The following is an 11,938-nucleotide window of genomic DNA, read 5'->3' on the forward strand; positions in this document are numbered from 1 at the left end:
TTTCCTTTCCTTTCCTTTCCTTTCCTTTCCCCTCTGTATTCCTCAGTCCAACTCGTTTCTTTTGCTGTGTATTTGCAGTGGTTTTGACTTCAGGTGTGAATTGATCATCACCATCTCATACCAAATCATTGCTGTTCTCCTTCTTTTTATACACAATCACACTGATGAAGCTTCATGATCAGCTAGTTTTCTTCTTGGCATCATCCCCTTGTCCCTTTTTCTCGAGGAAAACTGAGAATCGTAGAATGGCTTGGGTTGGAAGGACCTTAAAGATCATCCAGTTCCAACATGAACAGGGTTTCCAGCCACCAGATCAGGCTGCCCAAGGCCCCATCCAACATTGCCTTCAATATGATGTAAATAACTGCATATTTCTGGGGCACATTTACATCTCAGGATAATTTCAGTGGTTCTCCCCATCCATCTCTGCAGGAGCTGCTGGAAAACGAGACTCTTATCTTCCCACAAAATGTACAACCATCTTTAACTCTTGAATTTGCTTGCTGTGAGCGACATACTTACTTGCTTATAAATTGTAAAATGTTTCTCATCCTTACACGAAAATCACTCCAAATGTGGTTTTCAAGGGCTTGTTTTGTCCCTGTCAAAGGCTTGATGCCTCCTTCCTTTCCTTTCCTCCCACAGTTTGCGGCCCACTGCACAATTCTGTTAAATGTGAAGTGCCCGCCATCCCTCTCCTCTTGATATCTGCCATCCTCCTGTATAAGGCAGACTGAAGAGAAGTCTTTGCAGGAAAGATTGGAGAGGTGCTATGTAGCTGCATGTGGGCTGCAGTCGTGTAAATTCATGTAGGAAGACGGTTGAACTTGATGACCTTAGGTGTCTTTTCCAACCTTAAGGGTTCTATGATTCTATGCCTGTTTCTAGAAAACAAGAACATGAATGAATTGGGAATTTCTTATAAATTCTAAGTGAAATGCTTCAGAATTTTAATTACTGCTTTTCTTTCTTATCTTTCTTCTGTGTTACGCCTTAAGCCGAAGCGATAGAAAAGAATCTCAACAGCAAAAATCTGATAGGAATTCTCCTTAACAAAAGCTGCGTAGCTTATAGTCTGCAAAATAAAGAGTAGTTGGCTTCTTTGACCTCACCTGGTGAATTGGCTTTAAAATGCAAATTGAAATACTGGGATATGTTCAATTTGTTCCAAATGGGACATCCAGATGAGAAAGGATTTTTAAGTCCTACGCACACTGAGGAAGTCATGGTTCTAATTAAAAAAGTGGACAAGTAGGATTATTTATGAACACGTGAAGTGTGACATCAAGGAATTTTTAGTCCCTAACTGTAGTTTTACTGTAAAACACGAGGGTGTGCTCATGATTCACGGTTTCTTTTTTTTTCCCCATCAGCTCGAGAGCCAAACCCCCTCACATCCCGCTGAGCATAAATGAAAGACACCCGAACCAAAACGCTGCCTTTTGCTCCATATTGCAGCAATTTTCCCTGCTTAACTGAAGCTGAAGTGTAATTAAACGCAGGACTTGAATAAATGTATTAGCAAAGCTATAATTTCTACAGATCTTCATCCACTTCTGCTTTCCGATTGTTTTATAATTGCTTTAATTTTCTCTTTTTTTTCCCCCCCATTTTCCCTATGAAAGCAGCATGGGATTTTTAGTGTAATGTTAGAATTTTTTATCATGCATTTCTCAAATATTTTCGCTGCCGTAGTGGTCCCAACTATTCTAAATTTCCGTTGTGGTATTCTGGAGCATTTGGGTAAATGAACCACAAACAGTAGTAGCATTTCCGTTCCTTGATTGGATGAGCAGTTCTGGCATGAATAACATGCTTGTGTGTGTATGGATACAGCCTTTGGAGTCTCAAATATGCACCCATGAGATCTTGAAAGTAATTTCTTATGAGCATTTCTGCTAAAAAAGGAATGCTTGGATATTTACTGAGAGCCAATGCAGAAGGCTCTGGCTGCCTGAAGGCCCTGCAGGAATTCAAGCCTCGTTATGTGTGTTACACTGCAATACAGTTACAGACCTGATTGGGCTTGGTACCCAGACAGTGTGAAAAATTAAGTTTATTTGAGATCAGCAGAAACAGCACGATGCTTGAAAATGGTTAATGATTTAATAGGAGAACCAGGCTGCAATTGGAAACAGGTTTGCAGGCATGTACTTCCATCCATGCGTATGTGCCTATGTTAAGAACAGCAATATGTTGGCTGCTATCTTGGCCATTTCTCCAGTCCCCAGCATGGTCACCATCAGATACAAGCAGCAGATCTCCATTGGATTGGGCTCTTGTGTTTGCAATAGCTCTAATGATGGAGAAATCTATCCATGCCTAAGAGAGTTTAGAAAAAACAGTCAGAGAAAAGGAGTGAGGGGTGAGTTTGGTGATGTCCGTGAGTGGTGTTTGGAGTCAGAACGTGCACAGGGATTTAGGGGAAGGAATGTGTTACAGCCCTTCTGCATCTCATGTGCATCAGCCTGGGCAGGCCTTGCCATCCTAGTGAGTGCCAAAAAGCCATGATTTGGGACTTTATTTGAGAATTTCCCCATCTTTAAAATCAGACTGAGAGAGAAAGCTCTGTGGTTCTGGGCTGAGTGCAGAGCTCAGAGCGTGATGCAGTGTGCTCCCTTCAGAAAGGCGTGTTTCTAGTCCTTTTGTTTTGTCCTGGTGCTTGTGCATGTTCTCAGAAACTAATCCATTGTTTATGGAGACCTAAGCCCTTCCTATGTTTATGCACAAGCAATTATCTATTTATTCCAGCATGGAGAAGAGGCAATAAGGTTACAGTTGTTTCTAATGTGCATCTGAATATATGTTCTTTTGATTGCTCTGTTTTTCAGGGTATTTTTTCCCTCTAACAGTGCTTTTCCTTTGTTGAACAACCGTTGGATGGTTTAACAATAATGTCTAATTGTTAGGGCCTCTGCCTAGCATTTGTCCAGGTGTGTTGGGATGTTTTGTCTGTGTTACAGGTTTTTTTTTTTTAATGAAAACCTTTATAGAAGTGACATTGGATTGGAAAGGTGGGGGAGGTATTAAATAATTGATTAAAACAAGAACATTCAGTTGAAATCAGTCATCGTGAAATTCAGGAGAGCTTGAGGGAGGTAAAAAGGATTTTTAACTGAGATTCTTTAGTAAAAGTAAGGCCAAATATTTCCACTTCAGTATGTAGTTTAGCATTAACATGCAATTAAAAATTTTAGTTGTTAAGTTTGTTCATCTTCCATGAACTTGCAAAACTTGCATTTTGAATCTGATAGGAGGTGATGGAGTCAAAGTGTTCAAGAAAGGTGGAGATGTGGCACTGAGTGACACGGGTTAGTGGACAATATTGGTGGTAGGTTGGAATAGGTGACCTTAGAGGTCTTTTCTCACCTTATTGATTCTGTGATCCTGTGATTCTACATCAGTTTTATTCTTCCCCCCGTTGCAGCAGTCCCTGAATCTCCTTCAAAATTCAGAGGTATTTGAAATTTGGATTTAAAATGCTTTGTGCCCGAGGGCTGCTCCCGCTTCACATGTTCATCTCATTTGAATGAAGACCTTGAGGTCTGTCCAGCCGTCAAAGGTATTGGAATTTGCTGTTTTGGAGAAACATTAAAATTTTTCATTGGGGGAAGGAAAAGATAAAATTCCAATGGAAATTGTATCCTGCCTTTCCGGCAGGCCTAGCAAGCATTTGTCATTCCATTTCCATCCTTTCTGAAGGCATGTTGAGTCTTGTTATAAATTACAAACACCCATAAGGCATCTCCAAGACGTTCCGTGGCTCTGCAATATTCCCCTCCTCTCTCTAGGGTAATGGCTCGAACTTTATCAAAAATATCGACAGTCTTACGTTCGTGTTTTTGAAGAAAGATAATTATAGACACCAAAAAGAAACCAGCTGAAGTGGAGGGCTGTGTTTTTTGTGGAGGCACGAGGCCAAATCATCACCGCGAAGCTGCACGGCTCGTTGTCTGCGTAGGCTTAAGGAGCAGATGGAGGGAGGTGTGGGGCCTCTCGCAATAGAACTGGCTGGGATACCAGGCATCTGCTTCACGAAGAACGAGGAGGCTCTGAAATACGTGTGGGTGTTCGTGTAGAGTGGGTTGTGAAGCTTTAGTGGCGGACTGGGAGAGGGAGCAGGCTTCCTCCAACAGCAGGCCCCAGTGCTGATGGCACCGCGTGGAGTCTGGGTGTTTTCCCCTCCCAGTGATGCCATTTGCTGGCAATGTAAGAGGACACTGCCTTTCAGCCTGAAATTGCTCTGGAGAGCTGCCTTGCCCTGTCATTTCCTGCCTTATAATCAATTCCATTTCAATGTTGGCTTCGGCTCAGTTGTACCCACTTGATGCTGAAGGGAGCTTATGTGATCCTGGTTCTGAAAAGACCCTGTTCACCTGGTTTTAGCTTGGGCAACATGATCTTGCTTGGATCAAAGTTGTTTCCACTTGACAGTCTTGTGAGAAATGCCAAATTATAGATTTATAACTCTGAATTTGATAGGATGAGAGGGAATGGCCTCAAGTTGCACCAGGGAGGTTTGGGTTGGATATTAGGAAACACATCTTCTCAGAAGGAGTGGTCACACGTGGGCACAGACTGCCCAGGGAGGCGATGGGATCACCATCCCTGGGAATGTTCCAGAACTGTGGAGATGTGGCACTGAGGGATGTGGTCAGTGGACAGTGTTGGTGGACCTCAGTCTTAGAGGTCTTTTCCAACCTGAATGATACTACGACTTTATGACACCAAGTTGGGTTGGAAGGGATCTTTGGAATTCTCTATTCCAACCTCTGACCCTAGTGGGATTCACATCCAGTCCTGTAGCTTGAGGTTATCACCAGCTGATAAGCTGCTGAAAATGCCCTTGAACAGATTCCATACACTACAGGAACCTGTCCCCAGTCTCATGCTGGAAAAAGATTTTCCTTTATCACAGAACTGTTTGATTTGGAAGAGACCTTTAAAGGCCATCTGGTCCGACTCCCCTGCAACCAAAATGGACATCTACAGCTCCATGATGTTCTCAGAGCACAGTCCAGGTATGGGGCATGCACCACACCTCTGGACAACCTCTTCTCCTGAGATTTCCCTTGCTGCAGCCTGTATTCTTTGCCTCTTGTCTTTTTAGTGCGCACCTCGTAGGAAGTCTGGTTTCTTCTTCCCTGCAGCCTCCCATTAGATAGCTGAAAGGCAGAAATCCGATTCCTTGCAATAAACTTCCTTACTGTGTACAGCTGGAACAGAAAAAAGGAATGAATGCAGTCAAAAGAAAATTCACAGTTTGATGCTCACAGACATTTCTGAATGCTGGCCCAGCTCACCTAATACAATAGAATTTATTAGTATGTCTCTATCCCCTGGTTTAATTGTTTGAAGCAACACATGGAAGAGAGAATAGAATTTTCCTGCCTTTTATTTTAAGTGTTCTAAATTAGATAATTACTCAGCGCCCTGACAGATTTACAAAAGTAATTACCTAATTTTATGATGCAGCACTACTGAAAACATAGATTACTTGGTCTAAATCATGTCTTGAAAAAGAACGTCTTGCTGACTGTGGTTGAATAACAGCCGAGAAATGCACCCCCTGAAGGCCAGCCAGTGGCTGAGGAGAAGCCAGCTGAGAACCACAGCGTCACATCTGGTGCACCAGCTCCTGGTGAGATGCACAGAGGAGCAGGAGATGCATGAGCCCAAGAAGAAGATGGGGGAAGAGAAGAGGCTTTAGAAGGCCTTAATGAATTCTTCATGCCATTCAGCAAGCTGAGTTCAATTTAAATCTTTTTCTTTGTTTGTGTTTTTTCTCTGCTTTCAGTCATTCAAAACAAGAGCAGTATCGACCCCGAGGTGAATTTGATCTGCTGTAGCTTGTGCAAGACATTCTGTCCCCTCTCATGCTGACTGGCAGCACTTCTGGACTGTTAAAGTGTTAAGGTTCTTTAGAAGGAGAGTTCTGCTGGAAAAAGAAAACAAATCGCAAAGCTTTGGGAAGCGTTTCTCTTGTCATTATCACTCTGCTTAAGCATTTTTTCTGACTCTCCTCATCTCACAAGGTCATCCCAGCAGATGGAAATCAAATGGCATTTTTATAGATCCCTTCCTGATGTGCAAGTTAGATGTAAAAACTGCACCCTACATGTGCAATTCTCCCCCTTGCACTGCTAAACCATACAGATAACCAGCTAGATTTTTTTTGTCTTTGGTATTGCAGAGCTGACCTGAGGGAAGAACTGCATACATCAACATAACACAAAGATCTGGTTTAACACCTGCATCCTGAGAGGCAAGATGTGGAGCAGGAGGATCCTCTTTTCTTCCTACCAAAAGTACTGGTCAGTGCCTGTCAGGTTTGTGTCCTACAGCACTTTTTTAGTATTGTTTGCTCAAATGGATTCAGTAACCAGGAGGTTTTAACTTTGAGTCCGTATTACCATGATTTCATTGTGTTTAACTGACTTTAGATATACTTTTTAATGTTACATGCAGCTGGGAGAACTTTTAATGGACTGTTCTGCACATCCACTAAATGTGCACAGAGAACAACCTGCCTCCAAAATTAGATGGGACTTTCATATGAAGAGCTTCTACCTCAAAGGTGAGAGCGTGTCGTTATTCTAACAGTGCTGCAGACTCTGCAAAGAGATCTAATGGAATGAGGACCCCACTATATACTAGGTAATTAAGGAGCTGGATAGGTTTCTTCTTGTAACTTGGGATGTGCGCTGACCCCTGGGTAGCTGAGCTAGGTTGCCTTGCCAATGCATGATGGAGTGAATGATCTGAGCCATGTCTTTCAGAGAAGTATCTCAAATAGGTAGAATGAGCTATCTCTTGAAGGTGCCCATGTCTCCATCTGCCAGTAGAAATGTTGTTGAAACTAGATGATCTTTGAAGTCCTTTTCAACCCAGGCCATTCTAAGTCTAAAAAACTAGCTGGGACTCAGCAGCCAGGCTCAGGACAGCAGATGTGCAGGTGGTGCTTAGTGTCCAGCATTAGTGATGCTTAAGAGATGTGAAATTCAATGAAATTACTTCTGCTTGCGCCTCGTTTTGACTTATTTAGAAAATTCTGGTCAGATCACATAATTAAACAAATAGTACATTGCACTGAAGGTTAGAAGAAGAATGTGAGCCTGTTGCAGAAGCATTAATGCTGCTGCTCATTTAGTAGTGCTTCCTGTTGCAGTTCCCCCACTGAACCATTTCTTTAATTCAGCACCAACCATCCCGCTGCAGATTGCTATGGCAATAGAAACCCAGCACAAAAACAAGCCCTCCTAAACACATGAAGGTTTATTTACCCACATTAATTCGACTGCATACTTTCTCATGAATATTTTTGGGGTATCGGTCTCAGGACAGAATGAACGGAACAATATTGCATTTGTAATGAAAAATGTGCCTGACGAAGAGACAGATCCTAGATGCCCGGTTCTCCTGGGGGGACTGGCTTGAAGCAAGTGGGTGTTCTTCATTTAGAAACCAAAGATCATTCTAGTGATAACAGGACTGCCAGGCCCTGGTGAGCTCATTTACTTTTAGGGAAAATACATTTCTGCAGATTCTGCTGTACTAATATAAGGCAAGTCTACTGTGTCAGCTAACTTGGCTCCTTCCTTCCTTGGGTCTGTGATTTTCTATGTTAGTTAATTCCCAGGCCCCTTATAGGAGTGAAAAATTAGTTATTTCTGGAGAGAGGCTTGGGATTGGTTCATTCCAGGGTTTGTGTGGGCAGTAGAGACAAGTATAAGCTAGATTTGGCTCCTTGTGTCCTCTTGTGCTGCACCAGAAAGCTCTGCACTATCAACCATGCATCAGGTGCCCTTCCATTTACATCTTAGAGGCATCTGGTTGGCTGTAGCATAAGTCCATTATCATCACTGAATCATAGGATCCTTAGAGTTGGAAAGCACCATTAAAGGCCATCTAGTCCACGTCCTCTGCAATGAACAGTGACAGTCACAGCTCCATCAGGTGCTCAGAGCCTCGTCCAGTCTGACCTTGAAAGTCTGCCCTCACTGTAGAAGACGTCTTTATATCTAACCTAAATCTTCCCTCTTTAAGCTTGAAACCATTTCCTCTTATCCTATCACAACAGACTCTGTTAAAGAGTTTGTCCTCTTCTTTGCTGTAGCTCCCCTTTAGATACTGAAAGGGACACTTCAGATATCTTCAAGGTCCCTTCCAACCCAAGCCATTCCATGATTCCATGGTCATTCCCCTGCTATGTGCCAAAGCAGATGACATTCTCAGAGAAGCATCCAGAGGGATGTCAGCAGACACAGCCAAAGAAGGCACTGGCACCATCACCAGAGACTGAGCTCAAAGAGGATTTCACCTTTTGGCAAAGCCATGTGCAGCACACACAGATGCACACAGACACAGCTTCTTGGCTGCTCCTCCACTCTGTGCTGCACGAGTGGTGGCTGCAAAGCTCCCTGTTGGGTCTTTCTGCCCAGAATGTAGTCAAATGCTGCTGAAGTGCACCCACCCATTAAGCAGGAGCTTCTCTGAGAGCTTTGGTTTGCGCCCTGCCCTGTGTGCCTTTAAAAGCGAAGAATTCTGTGATAAGCCTCCAAAATGCACAGCTGTGTGCTCTTCATCAGCACTACCTTAACTCCTTTGGATCACCCCACATTGTCCAAATGGCAATAGTAAATCACAAACTGATGCTTCTGTTTCCTTAGATAGTTGTAGCAGAGGTATGGATAAATGCTGGTAAATGTGCGTTTAAAAGAATAGCTTACCAAAAGGTGTAAGCCTTCCATATGAAAATTAACAGAACAGAATTAAGAATAAAGCACTTCCTCTCTTATTAAATCCACCACGTAATTCATCATTGTTTTATTAACAAACTCATCTCTCAACGAGTGATTTTTCATATCATCATTTAATTAATAGTGATTTGTGTCTCCATAAGAACTCTTAAAATGAACTACCATCATCACAAGCCCATCATCAATCACTTGCAGCGAGTGAACAGAGCAGCAACTGCAGATATTTTTCTCTTTTGAAATACGCTGACATGGAGGGTGACACCCCCTCCTTGTCTCCCTGCTTATCCTTCTTGAGGAGTAAGTATCATTCCATTGCAGCACTCCAGTCGTGGTGTCTCTGTGATGCCCAATAAGACCGTAGACCCGTAGGCACTGCACATCTCTAATTCACCTTCTTTATTTCTCATGCTGCTCACGTTAATGTTCAGGCACTTAAGAGGGGCATCCCAGCATGTTGTGCTCCTAGAAAGCATGAGGCACATTTCTCAGTAATGGTGTCCAGTAGCCACTGCCATCATCCATTAGCCATTTGCTAACCTGTGAGTACTGGCATTTGCTCTCATACCTCTGAGACTGGGATAATAATTCCAGCTCCCCCTTTTTTCCCATCTATAATTGTTTGTACAGAGGCACTGAAGTTGGGCCCCTCATGAAATTGTTCTGCTGGCTGTAGTGGCCGGCATTCCTTTCTGCTGCTCTTCAGGCACTCTCCTGCTGACCTTCCCTCCTTTTTCTATCCGTGTCTTCAGAGAATCATAGCATCATGAAGGTTGGAAAAGACTTATAAGATCCCCAAGTCCAACCCCAACCCATCCCATCATGCCCACTGACCACGTCCACAAATGCCACATCTCCACACTCCTTGAACACCTCCAGGGATGGTGACCCCACCACCTCGCTGGGCAGCCTGTGCCGCTGCATCACCACTATTTCTGAGCCCCAGTCGTTCCTAACATCCAATCAGAATCTCCTTTGACACAACTTAAGGCCATCACTTCTCGACCTACTGTGCAACCTCGGAGAAGATGCTGATCCCTACCTCACCACAACCTTGTTTCAGAGAGGGGTGGAGAGTGAAGAGAATTCGCACGTTGCAAAGTTCTGATCCCATCTCCTTCTCTCGATTATCTAACATCAGTGCTGCTGGAGCTGTAATTGGAGGATAACCAGCAGTAATTGGAGGATGGATGAATAAGCATGATTCCGGAAGAGCTCATCTGAACATATGTGCCATTGTCAAGTGTTTCAAAAAGATTATGCCTCCTTTCAGCGCAGAAGCAGCAATTTGTATGACAACAATTTGTATATAATTTGGGAAAGGTCATTTTTGGTCTTTTTGGAAGGGCTTTTTCCCCCCATTTTCCCATCTGCTAATCCTCCCCAATGGGATTTGACAACTTGGATCCCAAGGTCAGAAATCTGAGCACTCCTCATTGTTTCTACAGCTGTTGTGAAATCAATGAATAGAATGGACAGAGCCCACGTTGGTTACCATCCCCAGTGCTGGAGCTGAAGATCAGCTCCATTACTTTTGGGAGAGCAATACCTAACCAGCTGATACTTGCAGCTTCTCAGCTGCTGTAGAAACGTGCCAAAAAGACACAGTGCAGCCAAATTGATGGGCAATTCATTTAAATGGAGCAAACAGATCCGCCCATGTTGTCAGCTGTGTAGTCTGGAGCTGGACAGAAACCAGCATCTGTGTTACAGCATCTTTTTTTTTCGGATGCTTTTATAATCTAATGAATGAAATAATGCAGTCATAGACTGTGATTGTAAGCTGTTAAATAACAGTACACCAAGCGTACTGTAACAGTAATTAAAACACAAAAGGTAATAAAAACGTGGATAATTACATCATGTGCAACATGGCTTAGCTCTTCTCTGCGAGAGCCAGAGGAATTTTTTCCCCTATGAAGCATGGTTTTCTTTCATGGGAGGTCTGTTAGATATTCTGCTCTCTATAGGAGCCAACGTATCAGCGAGCACTGAATCCTCTTGGACAGGTATTTCTGAGTGCTGGTGAGCACCGTGGGCATGATGCACTCTGGAAATGATCCCCAGCCTCTGCTCTGAAGCCTGTGTGAGGAAGAATCCTTTCTTCCAATACTGTGATAGGGTCAATTGTTGGCCAGCCTTCCTTTGGTTGAGGGTGGAAGCACCAGAAAGTTGTTCTTCCTCCTGAACCATGTCTTTCTTGTGTGAGATCTTTGCTCTGAGGGGTGTTCTGTCTTGTGTTGACCTTGGCAGCTTGAAAGCAAACAGCAACTTAGTTCTGCTCCTGCAAATCCCGTGGTTGATCTCGGTAAGCGCTGTGTAAGCAGTTGGCTTATTAGCCAGCTAACGTGATAAAGGAATTGCTAATGGAGAATCCCAGGAGCTGAGCACTTATTGCTATAATGAAGGAGGTGTTTTATGTCCTGTAGCTGCTTTGTGAGCCCTTGTTTTACAGCGAGTGATGGAAGAGCACAAACGTCCAACTCCTGACAACTGAGGAGATCCAGTCCTACTGGATGCTTTTGGAGAAAGGGAGAAGTTTGGCTATCAGAACCCTTTCCAGAAGTGTGCCAATGGCTCTGAGTCACTCCTTTTCTTTTTATTATTATTATTGCTTTACTAACATGCTTTACATGCATCCCAAATGTCAGAGGAAGCATTTTTATCCAGACCAAAGGCTGAAAGATCTTGACCTTGGACTGACTGCCTGCTAATAATAACACATTTGCATGCCTGCTGGTACTGGACCAGAAAATCAATGGGTGGGAGCCAGAGCATCACTTCTTTACCAATGAGATAATGCAATTCCAAGGGAAGATGCATTTGAAACGCAGCAGCAGTGTCTCAAGCACTGCTTCTCCCAAGCAATCCGAGGTCAACAAAGGGGGTCAGGCAAAGCAGGAGAGGGATGAGGATGCTCAGGACTGTCACCCATACACATTTCACTCTAAACCAAGCAGTGTGCCACAGGGCTAGTAATAAAGTATTTTGTGCTATAGCCTTACTGTTACATCAGATTCACACCTTGCATCGTCTGTCTGTCTTTAAGCAGTTTCCTCAGTCAGTATTACAGCAGGATTTAGCTGTTATTTGGAGCTGTAAGCGATCAGCTCAGAAGGGAGAATTATTTTTAATTAGCTGTAATTGAATTTGGAAGGGATTATACCGGTGGTGCAAAATAA

Source organism: Meleagris gallopavo, chromosome 6 (assembly GCF_000146605.3).
Source record: "Meleagris gallopavo isolate NT-WF06-2002-E0010 breed Aviagen turkey brand Nicholas breeding stock chromosome 6, Turkey_5.1, whole genome shotgun sequence".
NCBI classification, from domain to species: domain Eukaryota; kingdom Metazoa; phylum Chordata; class Aves; order Galliformes; family Phasianidae; genus Meleagris; species Meleagris gallopavo.